Source organism: Ochotona curzoniae, unplaced genomic scaffold (genome assembly GCF_017591425.1).
Source record: "Ochotona curzoniae isolate NIBS_2020 unplaced genomic scaffold, NIBS_Ocur_1.0 contig_64, whole genome shotgun sequence".
Classification (NCBI taxonomy): Eukaryota; Metazoa; Chordata; class Mammalia; order Lagomorpha; family Ochotonidae; genus Ochotona; species Ochotona curzoniae.
Window position 1 is genome coordinate 7,254,389 of NW_024466502.1, and position 20,969 is coordinate 7,275,357.

The 20,969-nt window shown below is 39.4% G+C and overlaps 1 protein-coding gene across 2 annotated transcripts in view; it reads left to right on the forward strand.

Moving 5' to 3' along the window:
* FGF14 (fibroblast growth factor 14) overlaps positions 1–20,969 on the forward strand; it is a 525,586-nt gene that overhangs the window by 309,906 nt on the left and 194,711 nt on the right. The window lies entirely within an intron of this gene.

Genomic DNA, 20,969 nt, shown 5'->3' on the forward strand with positions numbered 1-20,969 from the left:
TCCATATTTCTTACCTGTGTTATCTTCCTCCTGTCTCAGGAGATTCTTCTAGAATATCTTGCAAGGTAGGTCCACTGCCAAGAAATGGCCTCACGCTTTCTAGGATTCAAGAGTATTTTTGTTCTGAAGAACAACTCTGTAGATGAAGGGTTGTACATTAGGAGTCTTTTTTGTTTCATGTTATCTTAAATTCTTAAAACTTGTCATTCTACTCTCCTTCCTGCATTGTTTGCAAAGGGATATCAATGTAGTTGTTACCTCTGTTCCTTTGTGGGTAGTTTTACTCCCAGACATGTTGCAAGATTTTCTCTGTTTCTGCAGTTTGAATGTGATATGCATAGGTTTTGATGTTTTGTTATTGGCTCTGCTTAGCATTTTCTGAGGGGAAAGGTGGAAGAAAAAAAGAGAGAAGAAATGAGGGTGGGAGGGAGAGAGAAAGAAACAAGCCTGGGTTCTAGGTTCCAGTTCAGGACCAGCAGGTGCAGTTCAGTTTCCATTGCCCCAGTCTGCTCAGTCTGTGTCTCTCCCTGGAGTCCATCCGGAGAAGGACGATGTTACGGGAAAGGGGTTTGTATATGATTAGCCAATGATACCCAAACTCTATATTGTCCAGCCCTACCCCTGAGTAAATTCGCAAACTTTACAAAAAATTTATATTACAAAAATTTATTTATTTTTATTGGAAAGGCAGATATACAGAGAGTAGAAAAGATAGAGAAGAAAATCTTCCATCCAATGGTTCATTCCCCAAATGGATGCAACGGCTGGAGCTGAACCAATCCAAAGCTACAAGCAAGAGCTTCTTCCTGGTCTCTCATGCGGATGCAGCGACCCGAAGCTTTGGGCTGTCCTCAACTGGTTTCTCAGGCCACAAGCAGGGAGCTGGATGAGAAGAGGGGCTGCCGAGATTAGAATGGGATCCTGGCATGCTCAAGGCGAGGACTTTAGCTGCTATGCTATCGCGCTGGGCCCTAGAAATATATTTGAGAAGTTTTCTTTTTATTATTTTTGTTCAGGGGTTTGAGTCATAATATTTTATGAGTACTACAGTTCGTATGATTTTGAAAAACAATTCTCAAAACTTGGCAAAAATATTTGGAAGAAACTGTGAGACAGAACTGTCTTAGGGGGTAATTTATTAATCTTATAATAAATCTGGCTTTTGTTTCAAATGAGTAATAGAGAGAACTTGGCAAGAATTTATAGTTATACGTTTTCAAAGAAATAACTTCAGGATGACAGCCAAAGGGATGAAAAACAGTTGCTGCATTGAGATATCTAATTAATTCTTAGCAGAGATCCATTCTGGAGAACCTAAAAATGCTTTGCTTTATGAAGGAAACTCACAAGGCTTGCTCACCTACCCAACAGGTGCTCTAGGACTAAAGAATATTCATTAAAGTATAGGATAGTTCTGAATCTACAAAAGTAATTGATACCTTTGTAGGATTCAACCCAAAAATATTTGTTTACATATAAATAAAAATTATATTCATCCATTCATGCCATGGTGCATGATAGCTTTATTGATTAAAGCAATGGCTGCAGAATGTCACCCACAAGCTATGTCTAAAAGATATAGGAGACAATCACTGTGAAATAACTAAGAATAGTCCAGAATCTTTGAGGAGAAGATCATGTGATGATATAGGAAGCCAAATACCCATTACTGTTTTTGTAATAATTCTTCATAATTTTCAAGGAGAGAGAAGCAGGTACAATTATGCATATAGAAAGTGAAGACGGCAGACATAAATAGTTGAGACTTTTATTATAAAATGCAATTATAAAAGATAAATTTTCAGCATTTCATACATTTTAAAAGTAAATTCTCGGAGAGTATGCTAAGTTACTTGATTATCTTAAATACCATTGATTTGAACAGGTATATACAGCAGGTATATACTTTACTCTGAAAGTAAAGTTAATAATAATCAAAATATTCTCTTGTCCCATCTCTGTTCCAACTTTGTAAGATTCTACTTTGCCTGCTTGCAATAGGCGATAGCAGTTGTAGTGGTGAGAAATCATGAACTGAGGTGGAGCCAACAGTTTCATTGTGTGTGTGTGTGTGTGTGTGCGCGCGCGCGCGCGTGTGTGTGTGTCAGAGAAATTCATAAAGTGAGAGACACTGATAATGAAAGCCGAGAAAGATAAGCAATTCTCTTACTATCAAATAAAAGGAGAGGGGTTTAGATATGTGTGTGTTCCATGTAGGACATGCCAGAGGGGATAACTGTTGGGACAAGATTTTTTGAGATGTCCGTTTGATAAGAGATACAGTGCGGTAGGCAGGTGGATACCAAGTTCCTGAAAGAATCTCTAAATGCTATTTTCTTTCGAGCTATGAGCTAGATCTTTTGTTACTGCAGTCACCTTAGCACATGGTTTTTGGACCATTTAGTATCATGTTACTTTTTTGATGTTTTGAAATAATTTAACATAAGACAGCGAGTTGTGTGAAGACCATGGATCTCACATATATGTTGTACTTTTTCAACAGAAATCACACACACAGAGAGAATTCAGTTTATTTCATTAAACTGACTTAAAAGATGCTGGCAGATTGGGAACATTCTCAACACCTTGGACATTTATTCAGAGTTTAAGCCTTGTTAGAACGTGCCCGCTGATGTAAGACCAGGAAATCAGTTTTCTAAAGCAAAATCTTGAGATAATTTTGATTATTTTACTGAAAACTTTTAATTATTGTCCAGTTCATGGGACAAGCTTGAGTGCTAATGTGGCTTGTTGGGGAAGGTTTTTTTCTTTTTTTTTTTTTTCATTTTAAGTAGATGTCTTTCTTAGTACTTCAGAATCAGTGTTTCAGGCTCAGCCTGAGTGAAATTTATAACAATTTATTTTTAAGAATATTTTATTCTTTTCTTATTACAAATTTTATGTATTTTGTAGTGTTGCCTACAAACATATTATTGTAATATATTCACAACTTAAGACTCTGCCAAAATGTATTGCCCTCGTTAAAATTTGTTAATGGACCTTCAACATAATTTAATTGTAGAGTTTTTAAATCAAGTATATTTCTCTAGGGGAATATAGATCCTGTCCATCTATTAAAGTAGGCCTCCAGCTGTGAAAATAATACATTTTATAATACACCTTTGAAAATAATATTAGTTAACACTGGCTAAACGATAGTGGAATAGAATAAAGTGAATGACTTTTTTGTTCAAATATACTTTAAAATGTGCAATTGGAGCTTTTAATATAATGTGTTTTTTCATGTATATTAAAAGAAAAGAGAGTCCGAAATTCTCAATCATTGAACAAACTGAAAAGCAGGTACAAGATAGTTGGAAACGGAGCTGAATCCAGATGTGGAGCTAGGCGCTGGACTCAAGCACCACATCCCAGGATGCAGGTGTCCAAAGCGGCTTCTTTGTCATCTGGCAACCACCCTGATCAGTTTATCTATATTTTCTTAATGCTCATGGTGATAAGAGATGATAGGTAGAATTTATGTCCAATTATTGGGAAGTTTACAATTAATAGATGATGTTTGGGCCCGGTGTGATTGTGTATTGGCTGAAGTCCTCACTTTGAACATGCTGGGATCCCATAGGGGTACCAGTTCTAATCCCAGTGTCCCTGCTTTCCATCCAGCTTCTTGTTTGTGGCCTGGGAAAGCTGTTGAGGACGACCCAGAGCCTTTGAACTCTACACCCACATGGGAGACCTGCGCAGCTCTGCCCACAGGGGGAGTGATTCAGTGGTGGGAAGATCTTTGTCTCTCCTTCTCTCTGTATATCTAACTTTCCAATAAAAATAAATAAATCTTTTAAAAATATATCTTAATAATGCAATTAGTTTTCACACTGTGGATATGAAATCTGTGGAAAATATAGTAAATGGAAAAATATTAGAATGCCAAGCTTGGGGTTTGTTTATTTAATTATGCACTTGCTTCATACTACTTCCTTTACATAAATTATCTTGTTATGCCCCCATGGCAATGCTGTGAAAATAGCAGCACAGTCTCTACTATGTAATGGTTGCTAGACAGCATCATAGAAGCTAAGTGATATTTCTGAGTTCTTGGCAGTAAATTGCAAATCTGGTCTTAATTTTGTATCTGTCTGACTGAAAAGCCACTGTGAGCACATGTCATTGTGTGAGTGGCTACCTGCCTTAAAGCTCTGTTTTTAAGAGTAATCCTGCAACTGAGGCAGTTTGCCATGAATGTGGGGAATGTGCCCATGTTAACCAAGACCTCATCTTGGCCTTATTTCACCATTGATTCCTATCAAAAAATAGCTTAGCTCAGTTCAGAGGTCGAGTCTGTTGGACTATATTCTGTAGCAGGTGTGTGGAGTAGCGCTAAGATGTCACTTGAGCTGCTTGCATCCTCTATCAGGGGCCTGAGTTTGAGTCCTGGATTCTCACTCCATGCCCGATTCCAGCTTCCCTTCTAATGCACTCTCTGACAGGCAGCAAGTGCTTGCTCCATCAGTTGTGTCCTGCCGCACATGGAGGAGAGCTCTGGTACGTTCTCTGCTCTTGGCTTCGGTGTGGCCAAGCCTGAGCTCTTGTAGATATTTGGGAGCTTGCATGCAAGGGAATTATCTCTGTCTCACTGCTCTCAAACAAATAAAAATTACATATTTTAAGAAAAATGAGAACTTCATTTTCTGAATGCTGCTTCAGGATCAGTTGGGGGAAAGTTTGAGGACAAATTCCTTAGTTCAAAAAATAATGAGTTGTTCCAATTAGTGATGATCAAAGCCTGGCAAGCCATGTGAATTGACTCCAAGAAATGCAGCTGACTGGGCAGCTACCTCTCTGAACTGATTCATGTCTAGTAATCAAAGACAATAAATATTTTATTTGGGAAACTGAATTCACTGCACGTTATAATATTATCTTCCTAACAAAGATTGCATCTACTTTAAATATTTACAATTTGCTTCCGGTTAGAGTTTGAAAATTGAGTAAAGCTTGAAATTTAATTGCAAATATGTCCCAAAGATAATTAACTATTTAGTGAATAACTTTATAATTCTGGTGTAAAGATGTAGAATTATCTTTGGGCTATGGATTATTATGTGAACAATATTGTACGGTGCTGCTAGTTTTAAGTGTGATAGGAATATAAACATTTAAACCTGAAATCTGGAGCCTGCTGCCATGGCATAGAGGGCTAAGCCTTTATCTGTGGCACTGGCATCGCACATAGGCACCTGTTTGTGTCCCTCCGCTTTCGATCCAGTGCCCTGCTTGGAAAAGCAGTGGAGGGTAGTTAAAGTCCTTGGCACCCTGCATCCACATGGGAAACCTGGAATGGGCACCTAGCTTCAGATTAGCTCAGTTCCAGTCACTGTGGCCATTGGGGAGTGCACCACAGATAGAAAACCTCTCTGTGCACGTCTCTTATCTGTAACTATGCCTTTCACAATAAAAGCAAATTAAAAAGGGAAAACCTGAAGTCTAAAATGTTAGTTCTGATAGTTTCTTTACCATTTTAAACTCCAAAGAGACAAACATGCAAAAAGTTACTCCTCTTGACTGGGTTGCCAGTAACAGTTCCTATGCAGCTGGGCATCTAGGCTGCTTGTAGACATGGGATTTTTTGAAACAGAATGTTCATTATAGAGGAACTTGTGTATAGCATTACCTAACCCGAGCAAGTCAGATGTGTCTAAAATACAGGGGACTTCCATATCTATGCATTTTAGAAATGTCAGTTTAACCAAGTGTGAATCAAAAAATATTTGGTAGAAATTGTATCTGTACTAAGTATGTGGTGGTATTTTTCTTCCATTATTCCTTTAACAGTATAAGGTAACAATTATTTAAACTTTGTACTCTATTATGCTGCGTAAGTACTTTAGAGGTGGCCTTGAGTGTATGGAAGGATGCATGCGTGGCTTATATAAGGGACTTAAGCATCTACAGCTTTGATATGTGGAAAGAACATGGAAACAATAGCAGAGGATGTGGAGGGAGGCTGGAATACGCCCATGGGTAGGAAGTCATCCTTTCTGGATGGTCCATCTGCTGGCTGGAAATTCGGGTTGAATGACTCAGAGTCTTCAGGGCTCTGTGTGTATATAGATGTGCAGCAGAGAGAAGTAGTTTGGGAAAGAAGTGAGGTTTTATTTGGCTTTTCTTTCTTTTCTCCAAAAATGAATATAGCTTTTTTTGTAGCTTATATCACAATCTCTTCGATTTCATTTTTTTCCCTGAATTACAGCGTGCCAGCTCTCAAACCTATTTAAAATGCAAATTTGTACTTTTAAGTAATATGTGAATTGTTGTGATGTATTTTTATAGAATATTCTACAAATGAGACATCCTTGTAAAAGATGCCGCCTTTTAATTCAGGGCTCTGCAAGGAGTGCACACCTTCATGCTGGCGTATTGCAGGACCTGAAGCCTGGCTAGAAATTCTCCTTGGTAATTATGTCTCATGCTGTGGCACATTTTAAAAACATCTTATAGCATTAAGCCTTAATATTTTTGTGAATTCACTCAGAGAATGAATGCAGCATTGTAAACAACCAAGTACTCTAGATTTAAACCTACTGTGTAAAGTACAATAAGATTACTTTAAAACATGTATTAATTCTAAAAGGTATTTGATGTGTTATACAACACCAGTGGAGCAAAATTACATGAAATGAACATTGGTATTAGAAAAGTCAGTCCGGCCTCTTAAATTCTGTTGTTACTATATAATTATTGCTCACAGCACCTCTCAATTTGTTTTATGAATGCCAAATTGCATGATTACCCTAATTAATAATAAAACGTGAGGGATTCACACCACACAGTGACTGCCCTGGACAGTAGAGAGGCTCCTCTGACCCTGAGGTCTTGCTGTGTCCTTGCCAGTTAAGCCTCCCAGGTCCTCCAAGTAGGAAAAAAGAAGTGACCATGGCAGCAAAATGCATGGAGCTCACAGTGGGCGCCTCAAGGTTGGCTTGGCTGGTTTCGCCTAATCCCTTTCATGGCTTATAGCCTCTTGCTACCATGGCTAATCAGGAAGTAGCTTTGTTTCTTCTCTGTCTTGTTCAGCCCCTGTTTGGTCAAGAGCTGGACTGTGTTTTTCTCCTAAAGAGCATCCTTCCTCATCACTGTACCTGTGGAGATCTCAATAAGAGCTAAATAATTTTTAGTTAATCTTTTTCATTAGAACCAACTTTTCTCCTATAGTTTGATCTCCTGATCTTTGTCAGAAGTCCTACAGCGGTTGCCTCACTAGAATCAAGGTTATCCCTACCCAAATGTCCCACGCAGGTCATGATTGTTCTAGTTTGCCTGGGCTGCTACAATAAAGTTTGACAATCTGAATTGATAACTTATGAAACACAGAAATGAGTTTCTCAAAGTTCAGAGTCAGGGAAAGCTAAATTTAAGTGCTTTAAGATTTGATATCTGGTTGCTGGTTCAAAGATGGCACCTGCTAGCTCTGACTTGCCACAGTAGAAGGGTCATGCTGCTCTCTGGGGCATATTTGAGGATACTAATCCTTTTGAAATGATGTCCTGAGGAGAAACTCCTCCTTGTCCCTTCCCAATAATAAAATCCTGGTATCACCCCATTGGAAACTAGGATGCAATTATCTGGGAGTCATACATTCATTAGACTAGATCTGTTAAGAAGAATCTATCTTTCCTCTGTTCTTTCATAGCTCTGCCCTGTGCTGTGAGACTTGGATGTTACCTTATGGGTTATACGTTAAGGAGTTAATCTACTGGTTTGTTGGCATTGACAGGGGAGGAGAGAATTTCTGTGGAAGATGTCTGAATCTATTGCAGCAAAATTTTTCAAGTAATTTGGAGCTCCGAAGAGATGCTTTGCATAAGGTAGCCTATTCATCAAAGACCCTGAGTTATTTTTACAAGTGAAGTGCAAATCTATCTAGGACAATTATTTCTGTCCATTACTTTCCATTATGAAATTTATAAAAATCATTATGATGCTCATCTGGTTTAAATTTTATCAGTTTTTGTCACTTGTTTAATCGCTCCTTCTCAAATAAATTAGTAAATGAGAATACTCCCCAAGTCAACAACCCAGAAAGCTTGCCAGGCCTCTTTTTGTTTGTCATTATTCCAATGTCTGCATAAAGATAGTAGCCTTTGCGCCGGTTCTATCCCGGCAGCCCCGCTTCCCTTCCAGCTCCCTGCCTGTGGCCTGGAAAAGCAGTCGAGGATGGCCCAAAGCTTTGGGACCCTGCACCCACGTGGGAGACCTGGAAGAGGCTCCTGGCTTCGGATCGGCATAGCATCGGCCGTTGCGCTCACTTGGGGAGTGAATCATCGGACGGAAGATCTTCCTCTCTGTCTCTCCTCTCTGTATATCCGCCTTTCCAATAAAAAAAAAGATAGTAGCCTTTACTGGATACTTTTTGTTTAGATAACTTAAGCTGTCAGAAAAAAAGCTACATTATCTTTCTGCAGTTTTGTCAAATTAAATTAGACATCATTGCACATTTATCTGTTTATGAAATAGCAGGGGCTTTTTCCACTGCAGAATGCTGCAAGTTACAAGAAAGCTTTACTGTCAGATAATTAATCCTTTCTTCTTAACAACTAGTGGCAGTACCACCATGAGTCTTGGCATTTCTAGGTAGCAAAATGTCCTTTAAAGTGACATTGCTTGCCTTCCTGAGAGTGACAGCTGTTTCCCTTGAAGCCAATAATTAAACGTTGAGTAGCAGTTGAGTTGGGGATTTGAAATTCTCTGTGTTTCTGATGGCCATTCTGGCTCCATGGCCCTTTGCTGGTAGTAAATGACTCATTGTCAGTGAGGTGAATTTCTTCCTTGTTACTCCCTGATTTTCTTCTCGTCATCGTTATTAGGAAACAGTCCTAATAAACCCTGTTTGCTTTCTTATTCCAGGGAGTGTATTGACTTTGAATGTGACAACAGATGTAGCAGCTCTTACTTCGACTATTCAGTATTTGCTTCTTATTTGTATCTTTTATGTTGTTCAACTTCGTTCTTTTCTCATTCCATTTCAGCTTCTAGATATCATTCTGGGTGATAGGAGAACAAAAAATCAAATAAATGACGCATTGGAAATGGGAATGTGGGGACTGGGTGCCAGTCCTAGTGTCCTGAAGGAAGTTACTTGAATTTTCTCTTTCTTGGTTTTTCTTCTGTAAATTTGAGATTGTGGCATTTATTTTGATTGTTAAAAATATTAAACAAGAATAAGAAAGTACATTTTTCTCTTCTTTTGGGGAGCAGCATGAAGGGTAAAATGGCAGAGTCAAAATAAACTCAGTCCCATTTTCTTAACTATTTGCCAAACCTGTGTGTAATACTTAGTATGTTCCAGGTACTTTCCAAATAGTAATATATTAGATTCTAATAGCTGTCTGCACGGTGGTTACCTAGTATCTGAACTTGAGGACACTGAGCCTCTAAACACTTGGGTATCTTGCTGAACAGCATGCCATGGGCAGTGATTCAGGTGGGCCTTGAGAGAGCAGGTGCAGTTACAGAGGCCTTGCTCCTAACCTCATGACATGTACTGTGCTAGCTAGACAGGGCCCATATTCTCATATTCTCAGCTTGAGAAAACAGGGTGTAAGGAGACAGCTTTCTGACCTGAAGTCTTGCCCAGGGTGCTGCCTCGGTGACTAATGTTTCGTTTGTCTTGCTGCTCCCTCTGTGTGTAATTACATCACACATTGGTGCTTTCACAAGAAAGGGTTCATCCTGTGTGCTAGGTGTGACGAGGTACACTGCCAGGGCTAGTCCTTACCATGCTGGAGAAACCAATTTTTGTCCTCCAGGGAGGACTCATCCATGAGTGGTATTTTGATGCTTCTGTTGCAGCAATACCCCTCTGTAACCTGAAAAGAGAACGTTTATTCAGTTCGGCAGGGATCCCTGGAAAGGAAAACTGATGTCTACGTAATCGCCATTGTTTTCTATGAATCTTGGATTCCTGAGATGTTGCCGGCCCTGTAACATCAGATGCATTTTGTTCTGGCTCTCCACCTCCCAAGTTAAAAGCTTGCAGACCCGTTTGGTATTTAAAAGCTGTCCCTTTATATTTTGCCATGCTTGCAGGTGACCTCATTTTTCAGAGAATTATGCCTCACCCTGGCCTTTTAAAAGCATCAGCAAATTGCCTTTGATAGCAATGTTTTCTAGGTGCAGTTTTTTTTTTTTTTTTCCTGGATCCTCTAGTTCACTTCTGGTTCCATGGGGTTATGATGAAAATCAAAAACTAGGCTGTTGTCAGTTCTACTGTGCAAATGAGGAAGAGACAATTATAGAGGGTGATTATAGTAGGAGAAATGTCAAGGAAATGTCACATCAAGTATCCCCTCTCTACAAAGATTACAGGTGGATTGAAAGCTGCAGCAGCAAAGCAAGGCAGCAAGAAAATTAAGCTTTGAAAATGCAAATTTGCTAAAAGAAATTTTTCTATTACACCTGAAGCATTGTATTAAACACAATTATTTGAAATCATCAAAAAGCATCCCAATTTTTCTTAGCCTATTTATGTTTTTCAGGTTTTTTTTTATAAGAGGAGGGTTAGTTGCTAAGCCTTAGAAATATGAAGTAATTATTGCAAATGTTGGCTTTGCTAATTTTTTCTCTCAAATGGAAATTTTAGTTCACTAGCATTTTCTGTCTTGTTGAGAAAATGACATTCTAGTTTTCTCACACTGGGAGTGGGGTTGTTTTCTCACACTGGGGGTGAGGTTGTTTTCTGTCATGAACTTTCCAGTTAGCTGCTATTCAGCTGCTCTTAAGGCTCATTAAGTATGAAAGTTTAAAAAGATCCAAGCTCAAACTGACTCACATAAAATGAAAATTTATTGGCTCACAAAATTGTGAAGTGTGGCCATGACTCAATTGTTGTAATGCTATACCAGGGACTATTTTTCATTTTTGTTTTCCTTTATAATCTGTTCTACCTTCTGTGATGTTGGCTCTGTCACAAGCCTCACTCAGTTTCCATTCTCATGATTGCTACCAAAAGTTTCTGGGGTCACTGCCCTTTTGAGCAGCTGAAAGAGTAATTTTTTAATTTACAAAAAAGTGAACAAATTTATTGTATCATGATACAGATTTAGATGCTTAGTGATGCTTGCCAACCAGACCCCCCCAACCTTTCCCACCCAACCTCCTCCTTTCTTTTCTCTTTTATTCCTTATTGTTTTTAAAAGATTTATTAGTTATTTTATTGGAATGACAGATTTATAAAGAGAAGAAAATACATAGAAAAAGACCTTCTGTTTACTGGTTCACACCCCAAGTGGCCACAAATGCCAGAGCTGAGCTGATCCGAAGACAGGAACACAGAGCCTCTTCTGGGTTTCTCACATGAGTGTAGGGTCCCCAGGCTCTGGGCCGTCCTCTAGTGCTTTCCCAGGCCATAAGCAGAGAGCTGCAAGGGAAGTGAAGCAGCTGGGATCTGAACTGGCACTTATAGGGGATCTCAGCAGGTGCAGGGTGAGGATTTAGCCACTAGGCTACCATGCCAGGCCTTTCCCTGATTTTTATATTGGCATATTTTTACAATAAAAGGAAAAGAAGGAGAGAAATCCTGTGATCTTTCTATGATTGGGTCATTTTAAATCATTTGCAAAGCCTAGCCAATGCTATAGAAATTGAGGACCAGAGAATCCTTAGCCAGTTGAACAAAGGAAGCAGCCTTTATTTCTTCCAGAGAGCAGCAGTGTGGATCCCTCCATAATGGCTGGGCCCTGATGGCCCGCTGGCTGGCTTCAAGTTTCATGCAGCAGTTGCCTGAGCTCATTTTAGCACTGGCCGAGGCAAGTAGGGACACAGAGGCAAACACACAGCAGTTAGGTAAAAGGCTGTTACCACCCTGGGAAGTCTTGAGTTGTTGCTGTCATTTCCTGTTCTCCTTTCTTAGCCTTGGCATTGTTTTCTTGACCTTACTTTGCTGTTTCTGTGAAACCTAGTCTTTTTCTATGTGAACACTGTGCCCTGCATGTGAACAAGGTTTTTTGCCGCTTGCAGACCAGTTTCACCTGGGGCCAATGATTTAGGTTCAGGGATGAAGTCCATCCTTGAACTTTCAGACAAATTTGGGACTGATCTGCCAACATTCCTGGTCACTTCACAAAGGGTAAGAAGCAAAGATGATGAGGAAACAACCATTTTGTTCACTACGCATAGAAAATAGCTGTATATTGAAACAGTAGCTTATTGTTTGTCCATCGGCAGATCTCACTTACGGGGCAGAAATCAGAGCGCTAGTTAATTTTAGGGGAAGGAGTCAGTAGTGACCATGTATGGGATATGAGGGATTGGCCAAGGAGAAAGTTACTGAGTACGTGCATGTGTTCATTTGAAAAATTACCAAATGTATCAGTGTCTAGTTCCTACACCTCTCCATATTCATTTTCATTGAGAATATTCATAGCAATATACTCAATATAAAACTTAACCAGAAATGAAGATTACAGTCATTTGTGTAAAACGATTTACATTATTGTGTATTTATTGGCATAGAAACAATATCCAGGGTTCCCACAGCAAACTCTTCCTGATTCAATGTGCTACCATAGAAAGGAAAATGGTAGTCAGCCACAACCCCCCAGGCAGCAGGCATGGCTAGTCTGGGGTAGACCATTGTTTGAAATGAGCTCATGTACTATACACTCCAGCTCTGTGAAGGTCTAACTTTGCAACCTGTTTTCATTGTTGCTTGTTGTTGTTGGAAGTTGCTTTGGACAGTTACTGAGATAAAACCAAGTAGAACATGAAATATCAAAGGATAGGAAGAGAAGATGTCATACTGGACAATCTAATTCCAAGGTTCAAGAAATGATACAGTGTTCAATAGGAATGTACATCGCATTAGTAATTATGGCTATTGAGATATGAAATATAAATATTGTTGCATTTTTTCGGTGGGCTGTTCAGTTGTTAAGACATCATCTTTTATGAAGTTGCTTGCACATAATTGTTTAATAAATGCAGCTTTGTTGTATTTCTTTTGGCCTGGGATATGATGAAGAGCAAACTGTTGAAACAGAGTTGTAGGAACTGAATAGCTTTGTTTCTACTTGATTATACTGTTCTGGACTACTGCTTCTGTACAAGCAGGTCAGCACATTAATGCATTGAAAATAATCAGTGATGTATTGTACACTGCTCTGTCTCCTGCAGCACTGCATGTTTGTTTCACTCTGGTTCATCGTCCTGAGCATCAGCAAACTCTCTGGAACATTACAGCCAATTATTTAGGGTTCTGAATGTTTCACTGCAGAGCCCCATTGTACTTGAATGGTCTGGGGCTCACATGTGGCTTTGTGAGGCTACTGACTCAAATACATTTTAGGCTGACATTAACATTTTTTTTTACTTGGTTTAATTTGCTTTTTCTTTCTCTTGATAAAAACAGTGATAAATGACAGGGCCACATGATTTAGAAAGCCTGCATTAGGATTCCAATTCTACTGCTACACTTTAAGTTTTGTAGATGTCCCCTCTGAAGCTCCACAGGTTGTTTAAGGTGCATGCGGCCCCTGATTGAATGGGGAAGCCATCACCTCTCCTGCTGTGTGGCATCCCTTTGCAGCAGTCACTTGTCAATGCAAACTCAATATTTGGTTATTGTGTGCTTCATCTCTGTCAATCCCAAAGAAACTATAACACGGATAAAGACACAGTTCTTCCTTGAGAAACCAAAGCCTAGACAACAGGGGTCTGGGCTGTCGTCCAACAGGGAAGGCAGTGAGTGGAGGGTGTTGAAGGGAGTGTCGGTGTAAAGGAAATAACTGAGAGCAACAAAGATGAAATTGTGAACGAATTGAATGCAGAATACTTTTGGAGTTGGCATTCGTTGTGGAAGGTGGGGGATGAACAAGCTTCCCCTGGTGAAGATACATGCACAGGCCCTTGAGCTAGAAGAAGGGGCTTGGCAATGACTCAGCTGAGGTCCAGGGGCTCTAGAACACAAGCTAGGCACATCAGACTCCTGGAGGATGCAGCAGTCCAGATCCAGGCAATGAAAAAAGGAAGCTGAGATGAGGCTGGAGACACAGTTATAATGATACTTTGTAACCCTTCAATATTTTCAAGAGATGGAACTTCATTCTATATATGGAGATGTTGAGCACAGCCAAGGAAAACTCTAGCAGACACAAAAATGAATAGCCAGAAAGAGCAGGGACATTTCAAGGGATACACCGTTAAGCAGGTTTGTGTCTGTTCTCATCCATTTTGTACGTTTTGTTTTCTTTCCTATCAATATCCACTCCCTCTATCCTGCCCTATATTTAGGATAGTGTCTCTAACAGTTACATGTTTGTTTATTTTGCCTCAAATACTTTTGCTTCTTTAGCTATCACACTCAATGAGATATCTGTCATATATGGTCTGAATCTGGACACCCATTCATTCAATTATTTGTTGAATATTTGCATGGTTCATTTTGAGGTCTTAGATTTCACATGATGAAAATGTAACTTTGACTGTTAATGATTGGTCACTAATTTTTGCCATTACATCTGGGATGATTTGGGGGAGATAAAGGCACAGATGGCTGTGTAAGGCCTGGAAGGTATAACTTGGTTAGGGAATTCTCCTATGGGACATGATGGGAAAGGTGGACCCTGGGGTTGTGCAAATTGGGCCTTTCTGTTTTGGAGAGTGGATATGTACTGAAGTAGGATGGTTTACACTAAAAACACTGTTATCCAACCCTCTGGCTTTGACAGGGCTCGTTCATTCTTCAAAGCCAGTTTTCATTGATGTAAGTTAGTCATCAAATGATTTAAATGTTTGCTGTATTTTATTGCAATCTAATATGAAAGGCTTACTGTATAACTAAATGGCCTATGGGATCCTGGTGTGATCTTGAAGAAATTACTAGCCTTGCTGAACCTATAAATCTGACAGCTCTTATGATATGTGGACTCTGGGATCTGGCACAGTAACCTAGCACCTAAAGTCCTTGCCTTGAACATGCTCGGATCCCATATGGGCACTGGTTCTAATCCCAGTGGCCCCACTTCCCATCCAGTTCCCTACCTGTGGCCTGGGAAAGCAGTTCAGGATGGCCCATGGCTTTGTGACCCTGCACGCACATGGAAGACCTGGAGGAGGCTCTGGGTGCCAGGCTTGGAATCGGTGCAGCTCCAGCCATTGTGGCTGCTGGAGGAGAGAATCATTGGACAGAAGCTCTTCCTCTCTGTCTCTTCTCTCTGTATGTCTGTTTTTGCAATAAAAATAAATAAATCTTAAGAGAAAAGAAGTGTGGACTCTGAGTTCTGTGGATCTTCAAATGCTATCCATTTTATAGCTTGACAGGAACTAATGTATTGCTCCATTCACTGTTGCTTGAATAGCAGATGCTGCAACAAATCAAGATAGACCCGTAAGACACACTGTTTATTAATTAGACTTTAAATTTGTCTGTAGCATATCAATTGATGATTATGGCCAATAATGTTGGGTGGGCTTCTTACCCTGATATACCAAATAGAAACCCACACCTTCAGGGCGGTATCTACAGAAGCAAGTAGAAACATCACTAGTAAATATCCTAAAGAACAGCCACACAAAGAAACAGGGATGTCTCTTTCAAATATAAAAGGGCAAGTAAAATAATTGCTGTGGCCTAGGAGAAAATCTCCAAGTAAACTTGCATTATTTCATAAAATATTTATCCTTGTACACAGTGTTAAATTTCTGCTTGGAAAGAATGATCTGTTTTATTTAAAGGCATTAAAAGGTTCCCATGGCTACAGCCTCTGGAGGAGGGGGAAAACTTTTTAAAAGCATTCCTGTGTATTATCCAGTATCTATTCACCAGCTGGTTTAATGCTTTCTCAAGAACTTAAAACAGAGAAGTAAACTAAAAATGGAGTTCGTTTTCAGATGAATCTTTTCCATGATGAAACATTGCTTGTTGGATCTTAAGGGTTCTGGAGCTGTGAAACACTGTTCTGATGTTAAGGAATTTTGTATGCTCCATTGGGCCACTGGAGACGCTCATGAAGCAAATAATTTAAGCAATGTTACACTATTTTCTCAGCTAGGATCACAACTGAACTATATCTGCTCTGCAATGCTGTTCAAAAAATCTCGAAAATTGCAAGGGAGTCTCAAATGACTTTATCTCCAAGGACTTGTGAAAATAATGAAATATACTGTGCTCAGGTGGAATATGTTTTGCCCATGTGCTAGGCATACACTAAACAGAGAGAACATTGGATAGTGAAAGCAAAGATAAGTGAACCCTTGAGTCAAGGTCCAGCTTTCCAAAGGCTGTCTCTTCCGGATGTGACAAGTAAGCAAGAGCTGCACCTTACTCCTCTCCTCTGCAGAATGTGGGGCCTGAATGGGGTCCTACAGACTTAGCAGCACATGTGGAAAATTAGCTGAAGCTTCCCCCATAGTTTTTTATCTTGAAAAAAGATAACCAAGAGGTTATCCCTTCACAGGGATGTTCCATTAATATCTCCTAGACAAGGGGTCTGGTGGCTCTTATTGGCTTGTCTCCCCTTCAGTTGCAGTTCTCGTATATTCAAGAATGAGTCCTGTACCAGTATTAACCTATATCGATATATTTTTTTCCTATCCAGACCATAAGAATCCTGGGATGAAAATGTGGGTGGAAAGTAATATTGTTACATTTTATTTTATTCCCTCTTTAATCATGTACCTTCCTTTCTTCTGAACTCCAAGCAAATTGAGCTCAAACAATTCTAAGATCAAAATAGTCTGCTATTGGAATCAATAACAAAAGAATGGGTGAGAAGGAAGATAAAGGCGCTAAGGGAATGCTTGGTTTAGAATCAATGCTGACCATTTTGGCACTAGGAGAATCCTAAACACAAAATGCTGGAAATCTTAAGCTATGGAGGTGCTAAATGCCTCATTTTTGGTGTTTCGAAAAAATGTGTTCAATGGCTATTCTAAGAGAGAAGGATTTGGTGCACCAGCAGTTAAAACATTTTGCTACTGCTTGGTAAGCTGTTAAAAAAATGTTCACTATTTGTTAGATTTCCTGTCAGATATATAACAGCATGCCTAATAAATTAGGCATAGCCATTACATCACAATTTCACCTTTATTCATTTCCATCCATTTATCTTCATTTCTGGGACAATATTTAGACACTTATGGCTGCACTTTCGCTTGTTTGAGTAACAGAGATTGGCTGTAGAATGTAATCAGTTAGAGTTTCCCCTCCAAGTCATCAATCTTAATAAAATACAGACAATCATTTGAAAAATTATCCTGGAGTGTTGGCAGAGAACTATATATTCCCAATATGACCATTGACCCGATGACTCATTTTAATTACGGTCATAAGTGAACTTCCAATTCCAAATGTGCTAAGGCATTTTCCCACTTTATCCCAGCAGAATTCGTGCATCTGATTTTGCCAGATTTTTTCTTAATATGTTGAGGGCATGCTCTAGAGTGTATGGAAGATTCCAAAAAAAATGCAGAGGCATCACTAGCAAAGACAAGGTTTCTGCCCACAAACAGTTTGGGGACGAGGCAGTGGTGAAGCAGAGGTGTGTAGAGAAACTTGAGGTTAAAGGTGTTGGAAAAAGCAACCCAAAGTTCAAACAGGCCATGCAACGTGTGTACTTGAAGGATGTATTTTTTACTTTCAACTGTACACATTTGCCTTCATTTTCTTACAGTTTGCATGCATTATTCTTGAGAGGAATCCTCTCACACAGTATAAACCTTCTTTCTACATGACCTTGAAATAACCATGCTTTATCTGGCAGAATCCACTGTGGTTACCTGTGAGTTGACCAACCTTAACTTTATCATGTTCGAAAGGGAAACATGAAAAATGGTGAACTAATTATTGAACAGTAGTTCTCAAAGCTGATGTAGATGAAGGTTGTCGGAGTGCTCAAGTGATGCAGACGTTCTGATTTAATGCCCTAGCCCTAGACATTCTTATTTAACTGAAGAAGCCACCCCTCCTACTGACATCCGTTTCGGTACCTGTAAGGCGAGCTTTGGAAGTTGAATGTGCACGTTTGTGCTAAGTGATACAGGGAGCACAAGGCCGAGCTCGGTGCTGTGCTTCTGCAGAAGGAAGTCATGCCAGTTCGGTACTGTTTGTCAGTGAACTAACCGTGACAGCCCTGTGTCATTGCTTGGTGCGCTTAATGTAAGTTTAAACTGACTAATCAAAATTTTCTATTTAGTCATCTCTTTAAGTCCATTTTCTTACCTGATCAGAATTAAGCTTTGCCAAATAGTAACTTTTCCATGCCCCTTCCGCATTTCTTAAGCTCTGTCCTATTAGAGGACAACAAACTAAGTAGTCCAAACAGCCAAAGCGTACTTGCTCACAGTTGTGCTGCTGAGAAAACACGTTTAGCAGAACCCCACTACCTCTAAAGCTGGTGGGGAAAAACCCTTTCTGACCTCCTCAGGGTCACTGATGCTTCACATTGCTGATGTCATCAACCTCCCCTCGTTTCCACCTTCATCTTCCCAAGATACTTTCTTTATGTGCCTGTCTTACTGCATGGAGACGTCCCATTTTAAAGGATTATACACATTGGAATGCTGTCATGTCAACTCAATTACTTTGGTTAAGACCTCATCTCCTACTCATGTCACACGGTGGGAAATAAGAATTGAAGCCTTTACATGCTTACTTTGGGGGAGGGAATGCAATGCAAGCTGTGTCCATCCCTTATTTTGAACTCTGCTGAGGATATCTTTAAGCCATTAGGAGGCAGAGAACAGCCAAGTTGTGATGTTAGAGATTGACTTCTGGGTGACATCATATAAAATATAAAATGATCATTTGTTTCCCCTGAGATGACACTTTTCACTTGTTTCCTTGAACAATATTAAGGGGACTTCTTAAGCTTCATTCCAGAAACTCGATGAGATCCTTAAACTGAATGCCTGTATTTTGAGAGTTCTTTTTTCTCCCCTTAGACAGCTTGATTTCTTCCTCTCCATATTTTTATCTTTAACTTTGTAAAAAAATTTTTTCTGCCATGTACTTTAAAAGCCTAGTGCAAAATCCCCTTTTTGTTTTTAGCACAAAATCCTTTTTTAAGATTCCATAATCACTCTAACATTACATTGTGGGAAAATTGCATTCAAAGTTAAAATAATTGCTAAACATTTGGATTGAAATAAAATTTGTGAAATTGTCAAAAATTAGAGGCAGATCCTTGTAGGCCAGCACTGTGTACAATGGGTTAAAGTCCTGCCTGCAATGTCAGCATCCCACCTGGGTGCTAGTTCAAGTTCCAGCTGCTCCAATTCTAATCCAGCTCCATTCTAGTGCATGTGGGAAAGCTTCCACGTGCTACATTTGGAAGGAATGTCACGTTCCTGGCTGCAACCTGTACTAACCCTGGCGATGGGGCCATTTGGGAAGTGAACCAGCAGATGGGAGATCTCTCTGTGTCTCTCCCTCTCTCTGCAACTCTGTATTCCAAGTGAATAAAAATAATAAATAATTTTAGAAGGCAAATCCTTAGGTTAATCTGACAATCTTGCTTAATCTGTTACTCTTTAAAGTATTTTTTAAAAATCAAAACCAAGTAGTAACTCTAAGAAATACACATTTTTTAAAAAAAAATGATTCTTAGATCAATTTGATGGAAACCACACTCTCCATCATTATGCGGTGAATAATAAACCTGGAGTTATTTTGCTCATCATGTCATCAGGTAGCACTAAATGTGGAGACAGATCTGGGAGTAGTCACTTGTGAAGACATGCACAATAACTTTAACCATAAGCTGAAAGGTTTAGATTCAGATGCTATGCACAAAAGCCAGAAGGAGGGCCTGCTTACGATACAAACAAGAAACGAAAACTAATTATCGTGAATTGATCTCTCAGGGAATCATGCAACTCCTTGCATTCTGGAAAGAGGGCACATGGGCTCATGAAGCTTGTCATGGAAAAATGATAGGCATCAAGATAGAGTGAGAAAGAAATAACAGCCTTTTAATGGCTGAAAGACAAATGAGAATTGCAGGCCAGCCTCTGCCATCTGATGGTTAATTGGTTTTATTATTAACATGGTGCTTCTGTGACTTGTGGCACGTGAGGCACTTGTGATGATTTTTCTGGCCTTAGAAACAACCTCTGGAGGAGGAAGTATGTCACCCGGTTGCTTTGTTCATTTTGTGTAGCAAGATGAAGCAAGGCCCTGAGTGTTTTCACTTTGAGAAAAGTGGCAGACACAGAAAGGATTGAAGTCTTCAGGTCCTTATGGAGCAGGTTGTTGTTCTTGGGGGTGACAGACACAGAATCCAGACTCATCAATCAGAAAGACCTTGGGCAGCTTTCTATTAAACATCGCAAGGAACATGTTCCCAGCTCATGCTCCTCTTTGAAAACACACATTTATTGGCATGAACAATGTGTTTTAAAACAAACTGTATATTAAAAAGTCTTAAATATAGAGTTTTATAAAAGTCTTTAAAATGCAATTTTGATGGCACAAGTTGTGCACAGATCAGAAACCCATTATTTAATGTATGTAATAGAGGAAGTTAGATTGACACTGCCTCTCTAGTTACTGAATATTATATATAAGCCTAAGAAATCAGGATTCTGATTTTTATGTTAATCAACTTACTGATGGAATTGTGCTTCTAGAGTGGTCATGTTGTATGGTAAGTTACCTTGCAACTTTGTGATTTAAAAATAATTTATGTTTAAATATATAGTCAGCTTTTAGCCTTATAAGTCTTTTGTTATTTTATATTTTGTCTCTCTTGAAACAAAGGATTTCATTTCTTTGTGCCCTTGTGCCTTATGCTGTTCTGTAAAACGGAGTTTGCTAACATTTCTGCTTTGTATCAAATACTTTCAGATCACTCATAGGCTCAGATTTCCAGCAACTGAACATTTCTCCAGTGTCTAATGACTAATTCAGTTTATAGGACAAAATATAGGTTCATGAAACCTTTTGGGATAGCGATGAAATAATTACGAGCACAGCATGAGTTTGATGTGAATTAACTTCTATCCTGGCTTTCAAC